The sequence below is a fragment of the Ochlerotatus camptorhynchus genome, unplaced genomic scaffold, assembly GCF_037179485.1.
Source record: "Ochlerotatus camptorhynchus isolate MF236.1 unplaced genomic scaffold, CSIRO-AGI_Acam_v1.1 ptg000188l, whole genome shotgun sequence".
In the NCBI taxonomy this organism is placed as follows: Eukaryota; Metazoa; Arthropoda; class Insecta; order Diptera; family Culicidae; genus Ochlerotatus; species Ochlerotatus camptorhynchus.
The window spans coordinates 357,646-380,746 of record NW_027040678.1 but is presented as its reverse complement, the minus strand read 5'-3'; the positions used below and the strand labels follow the sequence as shown (position 1 = coordinate 380,746).

Sequence of the window (23,101 nt, the reverse complement as noted above, 5' to 3'; positions counted from 1 at the left end):
CGTATAAATGGAATTATTGTCGAGGACTATACTTGGACTTTTGATAACTAGTTACACCTTTGAATGTTTTTGGTTGATGCCTATAGCATATTTAACAGGACATTTATATCTGTAATTGTAACCAGCTCGATTTTGTTTGCAAACCTGGTTAAAATGTTTATATTTAATTATCTTAAAGATAACTCGTCCAGCTCAAACCTTTGTAGGGGTAAGAGGTGGGACCATCATCATCATCATCATATGGCAGTATGGCTTTCACGCTGGAACCTTATCGCAGGGGTACTTCCTTCACTGACTGGTTCACACGGCTGAAATATTTTTTCAGCGTGAACAAGGTGAAGGAGGAAGATGAAATGGCATATTTTATAACCATGAGTGGTCCTGTAATCATTTCGGGAGTTAAACTATTATATCCGGCCGGTAATTTCGAGGAAGCTCAAAATTTCCCTTTACAAAACCGACCCTGATTTAGTGCAAAGATATAAATTTAGTACCTGGATACAGCATCCCGATGAGACGACAGAGGATTTCGCCTTGAGCTTAAAATTGCAAGCCGAGTTTTGTGGCTTTGCCAATTTTAAAGAAACAGCAATACTAGACCGTATTATTGCAGGTCTTAGGGATAAAAACCTTAGGCAAAGGCTTTTGAGCGAGGACAAATTGACATTATCCAATGCTGAAAAATTGATCACTACATGGGAAGTAGCTTGTACCAGTGCTGGAACTGCTGAAAACCCCTGTAGAGAAAGTTCAAATATGGTAGCGGCCGTGGAAAATGGCAAAACTAGTCACTATGGTTTAGCAGGGAGAAGATTGGCTACGGTTTATGACTGGGCCAAGAAATATGAACTACCTGATATCAAAGAGGGAGCTAGCACCAGTAGGGGTCCCGTGAAGACCAGATTGGGATACAAGCCAATGATTAGGATGCAGCAGATGAGCAGAGGAGGTCGAATGATTCACGGATCAAGGTTCAGAAATTTCCGGCAGGACGAAGGACGAGTGGAAGGGCAATGACCTTGGCAATAAGCAGACTATTCGCAGATGATTTGTAATTTCTGCGGAGTAAAAGGTCACATTAAAAAGAAATGTTTCAAGCTGAAACATCTCCATCGTGACTGTAGTGACTGTGTAGTGACTGTAGTGAATGTAGTTGATTCATATAAGCCAGGGACATCAGTAAACAGAAACATTTCGGAGATGCTGGAAAGAATGCAAACTCAGGACTCGGACGACGAAGAAAGTGATACAGGTAATTTACAGTGTATGATGGTGGCGTCTATAAATAAAATTAGTAATCCTTGCTTGGTGCAAGTGAACATTGAGGGCAGAAATTTACAAATGGAGGTGGATTGTGGCTGTAATCAATAAAATGCGATATTTGTCGGAATTCGACAATTCATTGCAAGGATACAACAAGCAACTTATTGTTGTTAATTTGGCCAAATTGAAAATTGCAGGAGAGGCAACAGTCTTAGTAAAGTTTAACGGAAAAGAAGTATTGATGCAATTGTTAGTCCTCGATTGTGAAAACGATTTTTATCCCCTTTTGGGCAGAACTTGGTTAGATGTTTTTTATTCAAATTGGAGGCAATTTTTTGCAAGTTCCTTGACTATTAACAGTTTGAACGACGAGTCCAGCGAAGTTGCTGTGGATGAGATAAAAAAAGATGTGGTTCAGTATTTAAAAGAATTCAATTCCTATTCATGGATTCAAGGCAGAGTTGGTAATGAAAAATTACTTTCCGATATTTAAAAAAGCTTACGATGTACCCTAAAGATTGAAAGACAAAGTTGAGAATTATTTAGAAAAATTGGAAAGAGAAAAAGTTATTAAACCGGTTGATACGAGCGAATGGGCTTCACCAATTATTATAGTTATGAAGAAAAATAACGATATTCGTTTGGTCATTGATTGCAAAGTATCGATCAATGGCTCAATAATTCCTAATACTTATCCATTGCCCACAGTGTAAGATATTTTCGCAAATTTAGCTGGATGTAAGATATTCTGCGCTCTTGATTTGGAAGGTGCATACACACAATTGGAACTAACCGAAAGGTCCAAGAAATTTGTGGTAATTAATACAATAATCTTGATTGCTTTTATTAGTTTTGGAGAGGTTGGCTAATGCTAATATTAAAGTTAATTTTGAAAAGTGTAAGTTTTTTTTGTATCAGAACTCAACTATTTGGGGCACATTATCAGTGGAAAGGGACTGAGACCGTGTCCTAATAAAATACTAACGATAGAGAAAGCAAATGCTCCAAAAAATGAGTCATAACTAAAATCGTTTCTGGGGTTGATAAATTATTATCATAAATTCATACCAAACTTGTCATTATTTACAATTTACTAAAAAATAATGTGAAGTACGTGTGGGATGACAGCTGCCCAAGAGCTTTTGTGGAAATCAAGAATTTTCTGATTAACGCGAACTTTTTAGAATTTTACGATCCTAAGAAGTCGATAGTTGTGATCTCAGATGCTTCAAGTTATGGTCTAGGTTGTGTAATAGCTCAAGCGATAGGTGAAGTGGAGAAGCCATTTAGTTTTACTTCTTTTTCATTGAATCCAGCAAAAAAAATATTCTTTTCTACATTTGAAAGCTTTGGCACTTGTTTGTGCGATAAAAAAAAAATCACAAATATCTTTATGGACAACATTTCACAGTTTATGCGGATCACAAGCCATTAGTTGGAATATTTGGAAAAGCGGAAAAAAACTCGATATATGTTACAAGACTTCAGCGATTTGTTTTAAATTTGTCAATTAATGATTTTGAAACAATATACAGGCCTTCTACAAAATTAGGAAATGCCGATTTCTGTTCCAGATTTCCTTTACAGCAAACTACTCCAGATGAATTAGATTCAGATGTCGTACAAAGCATCAATTGCAGTAAAAACCTACAAATTGATTCAAAAATGATTGCTGAAGGTACAAAGAACGATGACTTTCTTCAAAAAGTAATATTTTTTATGCGAAATGGATGGCCTGAAAGAGTGGACAAGTCTTTAATTGATGTATTTGCTAATTATTTGGACTTGGAACTAATTGACGACTGCTTACTGTATAAAGACAGAGTAATTGTTCCAAAAATATTTCACAAACAAATTTTAAACGTTTTGCATGGTAATCATGCTGCGATGCTTGCAACAGTATGGCAATTTCCCATAAACCAAAAGATTTGACCTGCTGGACACCAACTACAAGACCACTTAGTAGAGTCCATATAGACTTCTTCTTTTTTGAACACCATACATACTTGTTAATAGTGGATAGTTTCTCCAAATGGATCGAAGTTGAATGGATGAAACAAGGGACAGATTGTAACAAAGTTTTAAAAAAGTTGGTGGACTTTTTGCGAGATTGGGTTTACCAGATGTATAAGTTTCGGACAATGATCCTCCTTTTAATTCCTATGGGTCTACCAACTTTCTTGAAAGGCAACGAATCAGAGTTATGAAAAGCCCACCATATAATCGGTAACGGACAAGCTGAGAGGTTGGTTAGAACTGTTAAAGAGGTCCTCAAGAGATTCCTAATGGATCCAGATGTTATGGAATGAGACATGGAAGACCAGATAAACCTGTTTCTATTTAATTTTTGAAACAATAACTTAACGAAAGATGGGCATTTCCCAATTGAAAGAATATTTAGCTATAAACCAAAAACTATATTGGATTCAGTAAATCCTTAAAAGAATTGTAAAAAACAACTTTACGTACCAGAACCAGATGATGAAATCCACGTTGATCATCAAAGCGGAGATATCCCGGAACATTTAAATGATGTTTTCAACAATCTGATAGCTGGAGATGAAATCTGGTACAAAAATCATAATCCTCATAACTCTTCTAGATCGATTAAAGCCACGTTTAGTAAAAGGTACTCTCATAATATCTTTCATATACATATTGGAAGCGTCAGCGCAATGGCGCACCGGACACAGATCAGAATCTGTAAAGAAGGAGTACTTTGGCAAAGGCCGAACGTTATGATCATGGGGCAGGAGAACAACACGAATAGTTGCAAACCGATGATTCTCGGGGACGAGCCTGCGCCGGCAAGTCAGAGCAGAAAGAGCCTCCAAAGGGAAGGCAGAAAAAGAAAATACTAAAATTCAAATAACAATACGGAGCCGAGAAAGTCTAAGCGTGCTAGAAAATCAACGCGCTCTGAGGTTTTTCATTATAACTGATTGTGTACTGTAAGTTTTTGGATTAACTTTGGATTAATTAATACCTCAATTTGAAAAGAATTTGAAACAACCTCTTTATTTAGTGCGATAGTTTATTTGACAAAGTCAATATCAGATTATTATATTGTAAACTCTGAAAGGGGAAGAATTGTTGTGTACTACCCAAGTAACCATAAGCATTAAGCTTTAACTCTATATTTGCACTAATTCGGCATTTATATTGTCATGAAGCCTATAATCGGCATTGTTAAAGCATATATGCATGCATATATGCATGCCATGCATACATGCATGCCACATATCAGCATTGTTAATGCATAGAAGCATCAATAAAAACTAGCATTACTGGAAGCTTGATATGCTTATATAGTGCTGCGACATAATGCTCACAAGGATTTGTGTTTGTAGGCTTTAAAACCTGATTAAGTGCTAATAAAGAGCTACTATGTTAAGACTAAGTAAAATGGTTGACAACAATAAATTTAAATAATCAATTGAACTTTTTTAACTTATCGTAACATGAACCTTCCCGATGAATGGAAAAAAAACGCTAAAAAGTGGAAATTTTAGACGAAAAGTACACGTGTATCAGAATATAAATCCTTCTGATACCACTAATACTGCAGAAACTGATCAAGCGACTGGGTTAGAGTTGGGGTCTGAAGCAACATTTTCTGGTCTTGCGGTTCCCGATCCTCCAGATGAGGAGTCTGATGGAAGCAGTTCTCAGCCTGCCCCCCAGGATGATTCCTTGGAAAATTATAGTCCTGATGAAGTTTCCGACGAAGAGTTGAACCTGTGTTCAGACAAATCATACCTAGAAACTACGCATCAAGAGGATTCAGATGAAAACAACTGCCAAGTGGAAAATTTAGCTTCATTATTGAGGAACTGGAGTATGCCGTATAATATATCACAGCAAGCTTTGAAACCACTTTTGCACAAAATGAATATTTATGATCGAACGCTTCCGAAATGCCCAAGACGACTTCTTCGCACTCCTAGGATAAATCCAACAATTATTGATATTGAAGGAGGACAATATTGGCATCAGGGCTTAGGTAGTTTCATGTACAGAGTTTCGTAAAATTACATCGTGTCACTTTATTATTTTTGAAGAAAATTGTCTCCGTATGTGCTTCCCGGAATTAACAGAGCCGTTGTTGGTGGAAATCAACATCAACATTGATGGATTACCATTGTTTAAGAACGGTACCAACCAGGTTTGGTCCATATTATTCAGCATACACGGATTCTTTTCTTTAAAACCAATGATAATTGGCATTTTTTACGGAAAAAGTAAGCCAAAAAAAGTTGAGGAATTCTTAGCTCCGTTTGTAAATGAGCTTAAACCTTTACTGACATATGGTATTAACGTAAATGGAGTTGAATTAATGGTTAAACTGCGGGCTATAATATGTGATTCTCCTGCTAGAGCATTCGTTAAAGGTAACATTACAAACAAAATCTTGAATGTATTCATAGCTTATTTTATCTATGTAGGTGTTGTAAATTTCAATTCACTCCATGGATGCATGAAATGTTGTACTATTGGATAGCATTCAACTCTTTTACGAACCAATATTTTTCCACAAACATTTGCCGCCAAAAGGACCGATGCTGCATTCCGGAGTGGGTTATATGATAAACTCTACCAAATTTACAAACTTTGTGAAAATGGAAAATTGAAGAGAACACCTGTTGTTTCACCACTACTTCAACTACCAATCGACATAGTTGAAGATGTGATAGTGGCTGATTCCTTACACCTCCTACATCTAGGAATAATGAAGAGATTGATTCTGGCATACAAAGACGGCCATAATGGAAGCGATAAAAGTAGGTGGCCAAATAGTGCCGTAGAGTCAATATGTAATATTCTAAAAGCAATCAAACTGCCTAGAGAAATTCATCGAAAAGTGCGTGGCGTAGATTGTATAAGCCATTGGAAAGCATCTGAGTGTGCTTCTTTTTTGCACTACATTGGTATTGTTGTACTAAAACATTTCATCAATGACGAACATTTTCAAAATTTTACAAATTTGTTTTGTGCTGCCACTATTTGTTCAAGTAGTTACTACACACGTTTTTTACCTGTTGCTCAAAAATTGTTTGAAGAATTCATTTCGAACTATTACGCTTTCTTTAACTCCATTACGAGCAACGTACATAATCTTGTTCACGTAGTTGAAGAAGTGGCACGATTTGGTCCACTACCTACTATTTCGTCATATCCATTTGAAAATCATCTATTTCAAATCAAGAAACTAGTAAGATCGGGCAAACTCCCGTTACATCAAATTATTAATCGTGTAACTGAAAGGTATACTTTCATACCAGGAATTGTAGAATGAAATTAAGCATATATCATAGTCAAACTATTTTATTATAATCAAACAATATTAATATCAAAAGCAAACAGAGTTGAGCATTTAAATGCCTCCAAGCATTCAGTAGGAGAAATCAAACATGAGAAAAATATACTCAAAAATCACTCCAAAAGATATTCTTCGACAATAATAGGTTTATTGTCAGAAATGTCTATTTCATCCAGTGCATCATACTCCACCAATGGGTCTTCCTCTTCATCGTGCTTCTCCTCTTCGTTATCCAGAGCAAAATCATGTCCATTCCGTTTGTGTCTCTTTCTTGCCACTGGAGCTCTTTGTTCCCTTGATTTCCTCGAATCGTTGCTTGGCATTCCTTAAACAACGATGAAGAAACTTCTGACACTCAACAAGTGAGTACGATGGATCCGAAAACATTACCACTTTATGGAACAAAGCAATAACTCCATCAAATTTATGGAAAGCAATCTTCGAGACAATAACTTCATCACAGCTTTTATTCCTAGTCGTTCCGGTCCAGGAGCAGCTCAGCATAAATTCTCGATGAAAGAAATAATCGACAATCTGTAGACACACTGTTCCGCCTTCTCCAACGTACCGATCCTTACCATGCATGGAGCCAAAATATCGGATGATACCCACAACAAATTGTTCATTGCTGGATTTCTTCTCGAGTGACTCCAACTCATCGAGGTTCCTAAATGGCTTCAACGGAGAACTCATTGCTCCGATACATTCGACTTCGATTTGCTGTGGCTTATGCGTAGCAAGGGTGTCGAGTTTAATGTTGACTTGAGAGGCGAAGACATCAAGTTTCGCATTTATTTGCGAGAGCAGCGCAACGGTTCTGTTTCCAGCGAGCTTGGACTCTTCAACTTTCCTGGTATTTTCATCCACTTTCTTATGCAGCGATAGCACTAGCTGCCGTATGCCCGGTTCTTGTGTAAACGGGTCATCGACTAAAATCCGAGGTTCCAACGGTGGTGTCCATCTGGTCCCAGAGGATTGATTATCATGCATCATTGAATTTAATAGGGGGAACTATTGCGTCCTGCATCAATCGGAACAGGAGTATCACGTGACGGCCTTGGCTTTGCTGTTTGGATCTGCTTAAAAAGATAAGCTACAGTCGTTACTTTTCTCACCTTTTTCTTACTTTCATATTCTTCTGTATCTGAATTTAATTCCATTGCTTTCTGTTCACGGAACGCCTAAAATTAAAAGATACAAATTGTTACAATTTACCACTGTAGGAGTGAGTTTATTTTTCCTTACTTCAGAATAGCTTTGAAACTTATTCCGCTTAATCTTGCAGCAAAAAGCACGCAGTAGTTTTGTGTCCGGTTTGACTTTGGGATCCTTCTTTGCTTGTTCAAGTAGTCTGTAGCCTGATACATCTTTTGGCCAATAGCACAAATCTTTGCCAGCCAGGTTAATACCTGGATTATTTGGATCATCCGATCCGAAACACTTCCATCCGTTCTTCAGGACCCAACGCGAAGGCAACACACGCAAAAACACGTCATTATTTTCGGACGTCTGAACAATGGTATAATTATTCTCCGGCATTATTCCTGAAAAAATCAACAGATTTTTATAAAAAAAAATGTTGTAAAAACCGATTAAAAACAACTCACCAATGAATATTCGGATAGACGATCACGGAGCATCAATAAATTAAAAACAGGATAATTGAAAATTGCGTGCATGCAGCTTGCTACTTTTGTTCGCTTTTGTTTTGCTTAAGCAAAAACGTCAAATGCGTACCAGTGCAATATCCAGAGCTGCCAGGTGGTTTTATAAAAAATCTGTATCCACTCTATTAAAAAATCTGTATTTTCTGTATTGACGATTTTTTTCTTAATTAATCATGTTTTGTTGTTTTACAAATACAGTGCATACAAAATAACCATAAAAAGTGCTTAACCACCTATTCGGGCTATCGTACTAACCATACGGGATCTAATTGCGCCATTTGTGATATCGTCCGTACTTATTTATAAGAGTGATATGAAGCCGTTTGAAAATGTATGGAGATTTTAGTTTCTATTCATTATCTTCCTGAGAAGCAGTTTTAAATGCAAAAAAGTGCACGAGTTCATTACTATTTGATATTTTTAATATAGATGAATACAATTAATTACATCATTTGTGTGGTAGTTATACCGAAAAGTCGAGAGATGTCGCCCCGCCAGTGCTGGTAAAATCATTTTTGCAGTATGGAGAATATCAGAAAATCCGCAATTTCTTACGAAATACATTTTCAATGCAAGTAAAATGTTTACGAGTACTTGTATTTGTACCATTTTATGTGCTCGGGCACTTTTCTTGTATTTAACATACATGCTTATATAGACCTTTTTGACGTTTAATAGCCTTTCTCTATCTGGCACACTTGGATGAATGGACGGTTTGTTTTCCCACTAATCTGTTTCTCTCTTGCTCGCACTAATTCGATTTAAATGGTACAGTAGTGTGCGCCGATTAAACGTCAAAAAGTTCTATTGGAAATATTCAATTAATACTGTAAATCCCCATGCAATCAAAAAAGTTATTTTGTTTTTATAAATTTTGAAATTTTTTCTCAAGCATTTTATAAAAATCTGTATAAATCTGTATTGTAATTTAAAAATCTGTGATAAATCTGTATTCTGCATCGGGTCTGTATTAAGATTAAAAAATCTGTATAATACAGATAAATCTGTATAAATGGCAGCGCTGGCAATATCTAACAATAAAGGCCTGGGAAAGTAAATGTATTTGTGACGACATCGTTATAGCTGCACTGAAAAGCAAAGAGAATTTTGTTCTCTATTCCTGACCTGAGCATTAATTGAAAGCGGGCATCTAAAATATTGTTCAAATACTTTTATTTTTCTCCTGCTTATCTGTATCATTCGTGGTCGAGACAGTAAAGGCACGTGAAATTATGAGCAATGTTGTAGGCTGCAGGCCCCGGTTCGAGCCGCACAAAGGTAATTTTCAAAATATAAATGCATTATCTCATTCTATTTATCATCTCATTCTAACAAATTTTTCGCTCATGTATAATAAACCAGATGATGATATAAAACAGCGACAAAACAGATAAGATTATTAAGATTATTTCTACAGATTTTTTTTCAGGCACTGCAATAAATGAAAAAAAAAATATATATATATATCCAGAACAACATGTGAAAAGGGCATACAAGCTTTTTGTAAACAAACCTTTGTAGGCCCTTTTCTCACCAACCGAGGGTCGCCCACGCAAACCAGCAATATCATCGGGAAGGGGAAAGTGTCCCCTACCCGGTGATGTTGAAGGTTTGCGTTGGTGTCATATGGGTGGCGAGAAAAGGGCATAAGAAGGTTTGTTTACAAAAAGCTTGTATGCCCTTTTCACATGTTGTTCTGGATATGGTTAACAAATCTGACATTTTACATCGTGCCATATCTATGCATTAGTAATGCTTATTACAAGCTGCTATCCATTTGACATTTCAGATGCTGCCTTAAGTAAACATTAGTAGCTATCGTAGCATTTAATTATAGCCCGCTATTTCACCTTTTTAGCATTATATAAGCTTCATATGGACATGCAGTGCATGATACGCATGTAATGCCTGTTTTATAACCGATTTTAGTGCTAGATTAAGGCTTTGTTTTAGAGCCTACTAGTTACTTGGGTGCCTGTGCATTCGAAACACTGTGAATAATCAAATGTCAATTGACATATGTTGAATTCGTACGCACTTTCGGTTGAGTCTACAGACTCTGTATGAAACAAAAACATAAAATACCTTCAGTCTAATCTGAAACTTACACTCGAGTGGTTCATTTTACTTAACCGGGAAAGATATCTTCCACCTCTTATTACGATTCGCCTGCGGACATAAAAATGGCATATTTCCTCTATGCTCATGATTTCTTGCAATGCTGAAAAAAAATCAATCATCTTTATTTCTATTTTCAGGAAATAATATTTTTTTCAGTGATTCCGGATATTCACAGTACCGTTTTCCGATCACCCGGTAGCAAAATGGTGATGGCTTATTTTTCCTCTATGTTCATGATTGAATGCAATTATGGTCTTCTTTAAGAAATTGACCGTTTTCCGGGTGATTCCGGATATCCAGAGGTCCGTTCTCGATATATTTTTTTAAATATCATTTATGTGTAAAGGCTCAATTGCGTTAGCTTTGCGGAGCCGTAATTCAATGTATAATATAAATATTTCTTATAACTAAAGCTAGTAGAACGGGGACCGAATACTCGCGGCTTACTCGAGGTTAAGGACAACATTTTTTTTAACAGGTTGGATGTGGACTTGGGATAAGGTATATGGGGGTGAATTTTAATTTTAACCTTCGTCGCCGTTGCATTGGTGAATGAACGTGGAAGAAGCACTGCAGTGCGGATAAGTGATCTGAATCTCGATAGTGAAAATTGATGAGACAACTGAAACGAAACACACAAAATGGCTTTGTTGGGAGAACGATGAGAGAACTGACACATCAATTAAAAATAAATAAAAATAAAGAAAACTGCTAAAGACTCTTAAATTCTCAAATCGGTCCGTTTTAGAAAATTGTAAATCAACTTCATATATTCGAGATCGCGGCTAGCCAGAACGTCTCTAACGGGTGTAGCAGGTTGCTTTTCTCGGGCCCTAAGGGATTCACGCAACTCAGATCTGGAAACACAGTATAAAGTACAAGACCAAACAACATGCTCGATGCCGTGGTAACCGTCACCACAGGCGCATAGATTGCTGTCTGAGAGTCCAATCCGATAGAGAGGTGAGTCTAATGATAAGTGATTGGACATGAGCCTTGACATTACGCGGATTAAGTCACGGTCCATGCCCAACCTTTTTTTTTAACTCTTTATTTGTTCCAAATTCAAAATAAATTACATTTCATTTTAACCTAGGTGCTCCAGTTACTACAGTAACTTACCAGCCTTAATTGTTATGATATATATCAAGCGTTTTTACATTGTTCCTGCCTTGGAAATTCAGTATTTCAAACGGGTCAGTACAACAATTAACATCCTAAAACTAAAAACTTGAACTAAATCTTATCTAATTATGAAGGAAATTAATCATTGCAATTGAAGATTGCTGAAATTATTAATTATTTTGTTGGACATTTGTTCTAAAGTCTCAGCATTCGAAATTCTATGTACTTCGGTAGTCATCTTTAGAACTTTGTTCTGAATCCTTTGAAGTGCTTTTTTCCTGGTAGTGCAACAACTAGACCATATTGACACAGTGTAAAGCATGGCCAGTCTAAAAACTTGTTCAAATGTTAGAAGTTTATTCTTCAGGCAAAGTTTGGATTTCCTGATACAAGCATTTATATATTTAGAAGATTTGGCTTGAATTCCCTCAAAATGATCTTTAAAATTTAATTTTTGGTCAAGTACGAACCCAAGATATTTCACTTGGTTTGACCAGGAAATTAGAGCTCCGTTTATAGTGACTATGTGACTACTACTAGGTTTCAAAAAGGAAGCTCTAGGCTTATGTGGAAATATTATAAGTTGAATTTTGGAAGCGTTGGGAGAAATCTACCATTTTTGTAAATAAGACGAGAAAATATCTAAACTTTTTGGTGTAGCTTTCATCTTTATTAATACGAAGTGAACGTTATCAAAAGTGTTACAGAAATAATATTTCAACTCAAGCTGAGTATTGAAATTCTGCTGTTGTGCTGCTGACCGAAGGGTCACCGGCCGCATGCAATATGTCATCGACCGTGCAGTGTGGCGTTTGCGCCAAAGCAATAAAAGAAGATAGCGAAAAAGTGTTTTGTTTTGGCCCCTGTGGATTGATTTTACACTTGAAGTGTTCAGATGAAATTGATAAGCATGGTTGGCAGGCAATGGAGACAAATCGGGGTTTAAAATACATGTGTCATGGTTGTAGGAAACAACAAAGTAGCTACAACTGTGTAATTGAAAAATGCAATGATATCCTGAGTAAAATGAATGAAAACTTTGTTATGTGGAAGACTGATATGGAACGGAAAATGAGAATCCTGGAACAAAATGTGTGCAATAAAATTGAATTCGAAATTGAATCAGTAGCAACGCAAATTTCAGATGTGGTTGAGGAAAGTAAGGCAAGTGCTAAAAAAGTTGAAGAAGTGGTCAAGCAAAATAACCAAATAGTGAAAAATACCACCGCAGTATCGGATTCGGGATCGGTCTCGGGATCGGGTTCGGAGTTAAGTTCGGAATCAGGTGCGGGAACTGGACCGAGCAGCAACTTGAGATCTAGAAAAGGGAAAGATAACCAAAGTTCCGTGGATGATTCCACAATAAATAATAGGTCCAAAGTAAATGACGATAAAAACCGTAACTCCACATTGAATGGTAACTGTAATGGTAATTCAGAAAATGGTACATACTCTGGTCAAGTTAAGAGGAATGAACCCATAGTAATTGTGAGGCCAAAGAAATCATCACAAACTTCAAGCAAAACTAAACAACACCTTAGACAGAATATTGATCGCACGGCTAACAAAATTCAAACCGTTCGGGAAGGAAAAGGTGGTTCAGTAATTCTTGAAGTGAAGGATAAGGATGACATTGATTCCGTCATTGCTTCGGTGAGAAGTAAATGAGGGGAAGATTACGAAGTCTCAGTACCAAAATCTATGAAACCACGTCTGAAAATCATTGGTGTGGGAGAAGAATTTAGTGAGGAAGAGCTTATCCAATCATTGAGAGAGCAGAATGATCTAGAAATTACATATCTCAAGGTAGTGACTCGTTACAAGCAAGGACATTCAGAATTCTCAACGTTCAATTTCATCGTGGAAGTAGATCAGAAATCGCATGAAACCATGTTTAAAAATGGATGGGTTAACGTTGATTGGGAAAGATGTAGGGTTGTGGAATGTTATGGAATAATACGTTGCTACAAGTGCTGCAACTTTGGTCATAAGAGTACGAGTTGTCAAAACAACCAAGTGTGCTCCAGATGTGCCGGGTCTCACAGTGTTAATGGATGTAGCTCTGAGTTGGTGTGTTGTGTGAATTGTGATCGGGTTAACAAATTAAGAAAGTTAAGTTTGAAAACCGATCATTATGCTTATAGCAATGACTGTGCGGCAAGGAATCAAAAATATCTTCAAATGACAAAATGACAAGCGATCAACGAACCGAATAATAACGCTATGTCAGAAGTGTAAAGCAATAATGATATAATCTTCTTCGTTCTTTTTCATGACAAGCAGCCCGTGCTCGGGGCGGTAGAAGGAAACAAGTAAATTGTTGGCAAACTGCTTCACGAAGTAGAGCCGAAGATGATACACGTGTGTTAATGGGAATTTTTTTGTTATGTCTTTTCTCGATTCATATCAAGCTATGTCCTCATCCGTGTATATTTCGACAAAGCAGGCAAGCAATATATCATTATCCTTTTACCACTCGGATCGAGCTATGTTATAGAGCGAGTTTGTCATAGTAGTCGTAGCAACCGTTTTGTCTGTATCGTTGGTTGCTTTATGTGTTTGGATTCGCTGCTCTGCGGTTTACAAACAACTTGTAGCTAAAAAATGTCAAAAAATGAACCGCGATGATTAGCAATTAAAACAGATGAAAGCTTTTTATGCAGTGCTGTTCTTGAACTGTGGAGGTCTTTCGACAAAATTCACTGAAATTTGTTTACTGATTGAAGCATCTAAACCAAAGCTGGTAATGCTTACAGAAACACATGTGACGGAACTTTTGGGTGATACTCATTTCCAAATAGCAAACTACAATGTTTTTACTTGTTACTCTGATTCAAGACACACAGGTGGTGTCATGATATACGCTCACTCAAGTATCAAATATCAAGTGTTGGAAAATGAGAAAAAAAATAGAAATTGGTTCCTGGCAATAAATGTCAGCAATGGTATAAAACCTGGTCATTACGGTGTTTTGTATCATTCACCAGGGGACAGTGACACTGAATTTTTACAAGTGCTCGAAGAAACTTGGTTGGAAATGTTTATTGATCTAACGAAGTTTAACGTGCTTTGTGGTGATTTTAACATCGATTGGTCGAATAATCACGATGCATCTAGATTGAAGCTGGTCACTGAAGCACATGGCGTTAAGCAACTTGTGCATGAATACACACGCATAACACGTACTACTCGCACAATGATAGACTTGATATTTACGAACTGTGATATGAACGTTTGTGTTGTCCACGATTTTAAAATATCTGACCATGAAACTTTATGTATGTCTTTTGATGATAAATCCGACGAACCAAACGAAGTAGTAGTGAAAATAAAGTGCCGGAAAAAGTACAGTCAATGTGCACTCCTTCAATTAATAAGAGAAAATAGTGGAATGATGTGCAATGATGACATTCACACAAAAGCAAGTTGTTTGGTAGAAGTTTTGAAAAAATGTGTTAATAAATTGGTTGTGGTTAAGTTTAAGCCAGTGAAAAGTGCCAACAAATGGTTCACCATAGAACTTCTGGAAATGAAGCGTAGGAAGGATCAGGCGTACACAAAACATGTGCAGCTAAATACAAACCGTGCTTGGGAAATCTACAAAGTTTACCGTAACGAATACGCGTGCACATTACGAAGAACAAAAAGGGAATACGTGCAACAATCCATAGAAACCATAGAAACCGTATCCTTAAGGATATGATCAATCAAAAAAGTACATCTGCACAGACTATAACAATCGACGAAACGGAAGTACATGATGATGCCGAAATTGCAGAAAAGTTCAATGCATATTTCGTAGATAGTATTGAAGAAATCAGTGTATCGATCAATAACGAGGAAGAACCAACGGAACTCGAAGGAATGTTTACAGAAAATCAGTTCTCAGCATTCAGACCAATAACTAGGGAAGAACTGAAGTCAATAGTGTGGTCTTTGGAGGATAAATCAGGATATGATGAAGTAAGCACAAGGATTCTTAAGGATGCTTTCGAAGCCCTTGGGAACACTTTACTAGAAATAATAAATGAGTCCTTAATGAATGGTGTTGTTTCTAACTCATGGAAGGAATCTTTGGTAGTTCCTATTGAAAAGGTTCAAAAAACAATTAAAGCTGAAGAGTACCGGCCTGTGAACATGCTGCCACTCTACGAAAAAGTTCTGGAATTGACAGTAAAAGAACAGCTTTTGGAGTATGTTTCAGAAAATAATCTTCTGATTCCAGAACAATCAGGGTATCGTAAAAATCATTCTTGTGAAAGTGCGTTGAACCTTGTCCTTGCAAAGTGGAAAACTCATCTTGAAAAGTGGTTTAAAGTGACAACTGTGTTTCTAGACTTAAAGAGAGCATTTGAAACTATCTCTAGAAGCAAACTAATACAAACGTTAATGAAATATGGTGTTTGTGAAACTGTACTGCAGTGGTTTTCATCGTACTTAAATCTCCGATACAAAAAAAAAACTAAATATAAACACGTGATATCAAGTGCCAAAGAAACAAAAACGGGTGTTCCTCAAGGAAGTGTACTGGGGCCTCTTTTATTTATTTTATACATCAACGACTTGAAGAGAATACTAAAACACTGTGATATTAATTTATTTGCTGACGACACTGTGATATTTATTGCATTCGTCAATGCTATTGCTGCTACTGAAAAACTGAACTGTGATCTGGAAAAGCTATCAAAATGGTTAAATCATACAAAACTCAAATTAAACGTAGCAAACACAAAGTACATGATAATATCCAATAAACCAGAAAATAATGAATGGGTGAATGTGAAAATAAATGGAATTCCATTGGAATGTGTCAAAGAGTTTAAGTATTTAGGTGTTATCATTGATGAAAAGCTATGTTTCAAAAGTTACATTGACTATACAGTGAAAAAGATTGCGAAGAAATACTGTGTTATTTGTCGACTTAATAATGAGTTGACACAGTGGAGTATGGTTTACCTGTATAAAGCACTGATATCACCGCATTTTGATTTTTGCTCGTCGATAATATATCTGGCCAGCAACCAACAAATGTATCGTCTACAGAAATTGCAAAATAAGGTAATGAGACTCATTTTGAGATGCAACAGGCGAACATCGGTAAGGCAAATGTTGGATGCACTACAATGGCTCTCCGTTAAGCAGCGTGTAACATACCAAACCCTGTTGTTGGTGCATAAAATAGCTAATGGACTTGCACCAGAGTATCGGTCATCTTGGCTTGAACGTGGCAGAGACATTCATAGTTATAGGACAAGATCTGCTGATGATGTTCGAGTTGCGTCATTTTTGAAAGCATCCACGCAAAACTCACTGTTTTACAAAGGTGTTAAGCTGTACAACTCTTAACCTAGGGACCTACGAGAAGAACATAGTGTGAAGGTCTTTAAAAGAAAATGTGTGTCATTTGTGAAGGACAATATTATGTAGTGAAGCGTTGTAATAAGTGTATATGTGACATTTTTCAGTCACTGGTGATGATGACACCAAATAGAACAAACGTCTAGGACATTGACATTGTATTACAGAAGCAAAGTGATCTGGGCGCAGTAAAATCCTGTATTGGACTCATGTGAAAAAAAAAAATGGCAAAAAATAATAAGGACAATGATGGACGTACATGGGAATACAAAAATGCAAATGCAATGACTAAATTCAAATTGATTTTTTTTTACAATTATCTAAATAGATAAATAAACCCAAACAAATTCCCATGTACGGGGGTTTGTGGTGGGCCATCATCATATTATAATGAGTAGTTGAATGCCCATCGCGAAATCCAAACTGCTCATCGGCAAAAATTGAGTTCGTATTGATGTGAAGCATCATTCTATTCAAAATTATCTTTTCAAAAAGTTTACTTATTGAAGAAAGCAAACTTATTGAGCGGTAGCTAGAAGCTTCAGCTGGATTTTTATGCGGCTTCAAAATTGGAACAGCTTTTGCATTTTTCCATTTATCAGGAAAGTATGCCAAATGGAAACATCTGTTAAATAATTTTACCAAGAAAGACAAGGTACTCACTGTCAGGAAATAGAAAATTCCATGATCATCTGGAGCTTTCATATTATGAAACTTATTAGTTATAGATCTAACTTCGTTCAAATCATTCCCCCATCAAATATACTTACTCGAGAGAGCAACCTGATTCTCAATCAAGACCCAAACTGAAATTATGGGAACTCTCAGATTTCTTAGCAAGTTTCTGAACTTTTTCCAAATTTGTGATCAAAATTTTACCACATTCTTTAAGCGCTGGAATAGCCTTTTGAGTTTTTTTTTCAAAATTTTTGTGAGTTTCTAAAAGGGTTTGGAACACGGGTCTAATTTAGAATCATTATTTTCAACAGTTTTGTTTCTCACGGCAGAGAATCGCTTTTTAATTTGTTATTGCAAATCCCACCAGATAACTTTCATGGCAGGATCGCGTGTTCCTTGATATTGTCTCCTACGGACATTTTTCAGACGGATCAAGAGCTGAAGATCATCGTCTATTATAATTGAATCGAATTTAACCTCGCATTTTGGTACTGAGGCAGCTCTTGCTTCAACTATAGAAGCTGTCATGAAATTTCTTGATTTTTTGTTCAGAGTTAATTTTTTTTCTGAAAAGGCAATCCTGTCTCATATAAATTTAATCTCAGACGTCATTATTATGATTTTAATTACTTTATTAAAGTGAACTTTTGTCTAAGGCTAGTTCGTCACTATCATTTTGATTAGATGTGCCGTTTCCATGCTATAATTATTGAAAAATATCGAGAAAAAAAACCATTTTAAAATTTTAGGGGAAAGTCAAAATTGCCAGCATAATAACAATGCACAGAGTTGCTTCAACTCACACCGGTTTTAATAAAGGAATTAAAAAATCGCTGATTGTGACTCCCTGAGAACCAAATTCACAGGTTATATGTGTCACAACACACACTTTTCAACTTTTTCTTGTACCAAAATATCATTGCAGTATCGAATTTTGCTTAAGCTTGGATTATTCCTATTTTTTTTAAGGTGTCGAAAATTTCAGCCCTATAAAAGGATCTGAGGAATCTGACACATGATTTTTGAAGTTTGCATTAAATCTCTCAACCTTCAAGATTCTTCAATCAAATCTTAAAAAAATTGTCCCGAGCTCAATCAATTCAATTTCAAAATATCTGAATCAATTTCAAACTTTATTGTTTCTATTCAGCCATTCCATAGAAAAACGATATAGTGGTTCTCAGAATTTCATAAAAATTGGTAGTTGTGTTCCTTATCGCAAAATATTAGACCTGTATTTTTAAATTGTGTCATTGGGGTGGCCATTTACATCTTAGGGTGGTATAAAAATCGATTTAATATAAATTTGCAAGAATTTATCCCAGTGGCGTACACAGATTTCGAAAAATTTCTATGAAATTTAAAAAATCAGAAACATTGAAAAACTTTGGAGGTTGAGCGCTTTTGAAAAAGTTAAATTTCTAGTAGATACCTAAAATTAAAAAAAAAAGTGTTTCAAGGTTCTTGAACTTCCGAAATTTGAAGAAGTTCTGAAAAAAGATTAAAGTTGCTGTATTTAGGGCAGCATTCACCTGTATCCGTCTGTTCTTAATTTTAAAGGTGAAGGGCAAGTTCATCACCCACCCAATTATATCACTCAGCAATTCTGATCTCTTGGTTTCAACAATTTCATTAAATTCAATCTGTTCGAATATATCTTTAAAAAAATTAAACATGTCAATTGATAGAAACTAACTCGTATTAGTTGTAGCAACCACCTTGCTCTCTCGAAGTGTAAAAAAAAATACTCGATTGCACTTCTTGTGAAGTATGACTAACAAGCTTACCCTATCGGTACAACAGTTATCGTTTCTCAAAGTCCTAGCAAGCAAGGAAAAAACACTCCATCATTTCAAAACTACACTCTACACCCTACCCCCACCTTCCTACAAAGTATCACCGCAAGCACTTAGCAAAATGAATCTTTTCTCCACCACTCAAGTGCATTTCACATCACAAATACCCACCCCCTCCCCTGTCCACAAGCAACTTATAACCTATTGAACAACCAGCCACAACCTGCACCCACTCACCACAGTTTGGCCAAAATGCGCAACCGACAGCTGCTACCCAGGATCTGGGAAAGTGAATGAAAAATGCAAACATTGTTATTGGTCCCTCGAGGAAAGGAAAATTCACTTTGAATAGGGCTCTCTGTGTAGAGTATCAAACGAAAAAAAAAAAACCAAACTGCAGCCAGCGCCCTTAAGGCCATTGCATCGATACTGCTGACCGAAAATGCCTTCGGTTTCGGATGCCAAGAAACGAAAGAGAAAGGAAGTCATTCCGGTGAGCAATGGCTTTGAAGAGGACGTTTTTTTTTTCTCTGCCAAGGCCAGTGTCTTTAAGTCTATTTAAAGCGTAACTGCGCTTCTTCGATCCACAGCATCATTAATTCATTCGGAAATCCTTAATCCGCTGGGTGCTGCACCTCCTCAAAATAAAAAGAGACTTTCAGAAGCCATAAAACGAATTTCCATTAATAAACGTAACATTTATCCATCCATTAGGGCAGTGCTAGTGGTGCACACCGTTTTGTTCCGTGGTTGTGCAATGTGGTCGGAAGTGAAGGACTCGTAAAAGCTCCCGCTTGCCCATTATTTTCCTGGCAACAATTACCGCCCGAAGAGCACCCCACCGCTTCCGAGCCCTTCGGTCCTCGAGGGGAATCTTTGTTGGCTCGCGAATCGAAACCGTCGTCGTTAGTGTAACATTTGTTTGAAATCACAAAAAGTAAACGTGAAACCGATTCACCTAGCGGTGCGATCCGAAAGCCTTTGAGCTCTTCCACAGTTACACGATTTCGGCAGGCGTATCGTGTACTCGGGAAAATGTTCGACCATTCCATTGCCGAAGAAAGGTAGAGCACAAAACGAGGCCAAAATGTGACTGTTGTTTGTCGTTTTATGATACGGTTATTTTCCGCTTTAAAGACTTAAGTGCGCCGCAAGCAGTTAGTGCCGGGTGGCGAATGAAGAAAATCGGTCCCAATTTCCTTCCGTAATGATTTTCACCACTATTTCTGCCATAAAATGACCATATAATTACCGGTCTTGTCTGATTGCGGTTGAACTGCTTTAAGGGGAAAGGGTCTTTCTCAAATTCAAGTTTAGTGTTTCATCACTTCTAGACAGATACAACTGATTTTAGATTTGCTTGAGATACGAGTAACCCTTCATCAGTTGATTGATTGCAGCTTGATGAATCGGCAAACAGAACATTGATTGGTTCGATTTTCATCAGACCGAGCAGACCGTCTTGTCTGTTTCGGTAATGCCCAACGGTAGATGCTTGGAGTATCTAAATTCCAAATTCAATCGAAGGGAGGGTGAGTGAGGAATCATACACATTTTAGCAGTAATTCTCAATGAGAAAGCATTCGGAGTGTTGCAATCGATTCAATATGTACATTTTGAAAAGAGCTCTTTGGTGTAACCATTGAATCATGTATTGACAATATGGACATGTATCTTTACCATGCATACGGGGGGCGACCCCAGCGTATTGGTTAGCATCCATCCTCTCACCCCCATACAAGTCACGAATGACCCAAAAGCGCTAAAGTGACTATAATACAAAAAAATACCATGCATACGTCATTTAAAGTGATTTTGTTTAAGACAGTCCTTTAAGGTGTTTACTTGTTGATCGTCAACAATTATTGCAATTATAGAAACCAAGATATCAGACTTTTGAGTGATACAATTAGGTGGTCTTAAAGAGAAGTGCAATGCATGTCAATCGAAGCACAGCGGTTATTCTGAAGCCGCTAAAAGGCTACGAAACAGATAAAGATGAAATATTTAAAATATCCAAAGTCCTACCATTTGCACTATTCCGTGTAAAAATATTAACCCTCCGTTACTCGCGCTGTTGTACTTTGTACAACACACATGAGTTTTCCATTGCCATTTTGTTGCTGAGTTACTAATCGATGTGAAACCAACGAGTATTCTTCAAAAAACTTGTTTTGATCGACACAAGTTAAATTTTGATTACAGTAAACACCTAAAAAATGCGGATAATAGGAAAAATGTAAATGGACACCGCGTAAACTGTGACCATACTACGTGGGATTAGACCTAATTGATTACAACATGGAATATATCGAGATCCTGACCAGATAGAAAGTTACTGTTTTCGACAAAGTTGTTCAGGAGAACATAGCCTTGTCGCTGGCGGACAGTAGTTTAGAATTTTCTCACTACGTAGCGCTAGTATACATGTGAAATTCTCACATATGATATATCTCAAGATCCTGACCAGATAAAAAGTTACTTTCTTTCACAAAGTTTTTCAGGTCAAAATCTATTGCTTGGTGCTCAAAAGTTCAGAATTTGCTCACTACGTGACGCTAGTATACACGTTAAATTATCATATAAAATATCTCGAGTTCCCAACCAGATAGAAAGGTTCTGTCTTCGGCATAGTTGTTCAGGATGTCAAGGCTTTTTCGCAGGTGGACAGTAGTTCAGAGTTTTCTCATTTTGCGGCGCTACTATACATGTGAAACTCTTGCATATAAAATATTTCTAGATCCTGACCAGATAGAAAGTAAATGTAGTCAGCAAAGTTTTTTAGGAATTCAAGATCTGTTTTGTTGGGTGACAATAGTTCAGAATTTTCTCACTATGCGGCGCTAGCATATACGTGTTTTTTTTCGCATATTCAATAGCTCGAGATCTTGATCAGCTAGAAAGTTGATGTCTTCGGCAAAGTTGTTTAGGGGGCCAAGACTTTTTGGCTGGTAAACAGTAGTTAAGAATTTTCTCACAACGTGGCGTTAGTATACATGTACACTTCACACATATGCTATATCTCGAGATCCTGATCAGATAGAAAGTTACTGTCTAGTTACTGATTATGTCATTTGGGCCGCTTGCATGTGTCGGTCTCAGGGCACGGAAATTTACATGCATTTTTGGTAGTGTGTAGTGTTTGTTTAGTGTCAGTGTTGGGTTAGTAGGATTAGTAGGATTGTAGGTAAAATTGCTGTTTTTGAAAAATGTATAAATTTGTGTTAGTAGGTAGTTTGAAATTGATATTTGTTTATAAACTTAATTTGATGTGACAGGATCGAAAGGGTGTTATGATCAGTGCTGATAAAAATAATTCTTTCTACACTCAACATAGCTGAAAATGAAGACAACCTTAACAGATAGACCAACTACTTCCATGAATCTGAATTTTGACATAACAACATTCTCTTGATCAAGGCAACCTCTGAGTATCGTAGTCAACATTTGTTTTTCTTCATTCGTGGTTGGATGTTCATTATCGCCTCCGTTGTTGTCAATATTAATATTCGTCTTCATCTTGGTAGGGATGATTTTGAGGATCAAATGCAAAATGATTATTTTCATTTTACTCAAATATAGCGTGACCTTCAGCTCGTGTTAGTTTTTACACACAAACCGATGGCAAATTTTTGCCTCTAGCTGAACTGATGATAAAATTCCGGTTTCAGGCTCTGGAGTTGACAATATTCAAAATAATCATTTTGCCCAAAATGAATTTGATTATTTTGCTTTTGAGGATCGTTTTTGATTTTGACAATTTTGCGTTGGAT

General features: G+C 36.8%; 1 pseudogene; it reads left to right on the top strand.

Moving 5' to 3' along the window:
• Positions 1 to 4,007: 4,007 nt before the first annotated feature.
• Positions 4,008 to 20,053, top strand: LOC135702226 (uncharacterized; annotated as a pseudogene).
• Positions 20,054 to 23,101: the final 3,048 nt, after the last annotated feature.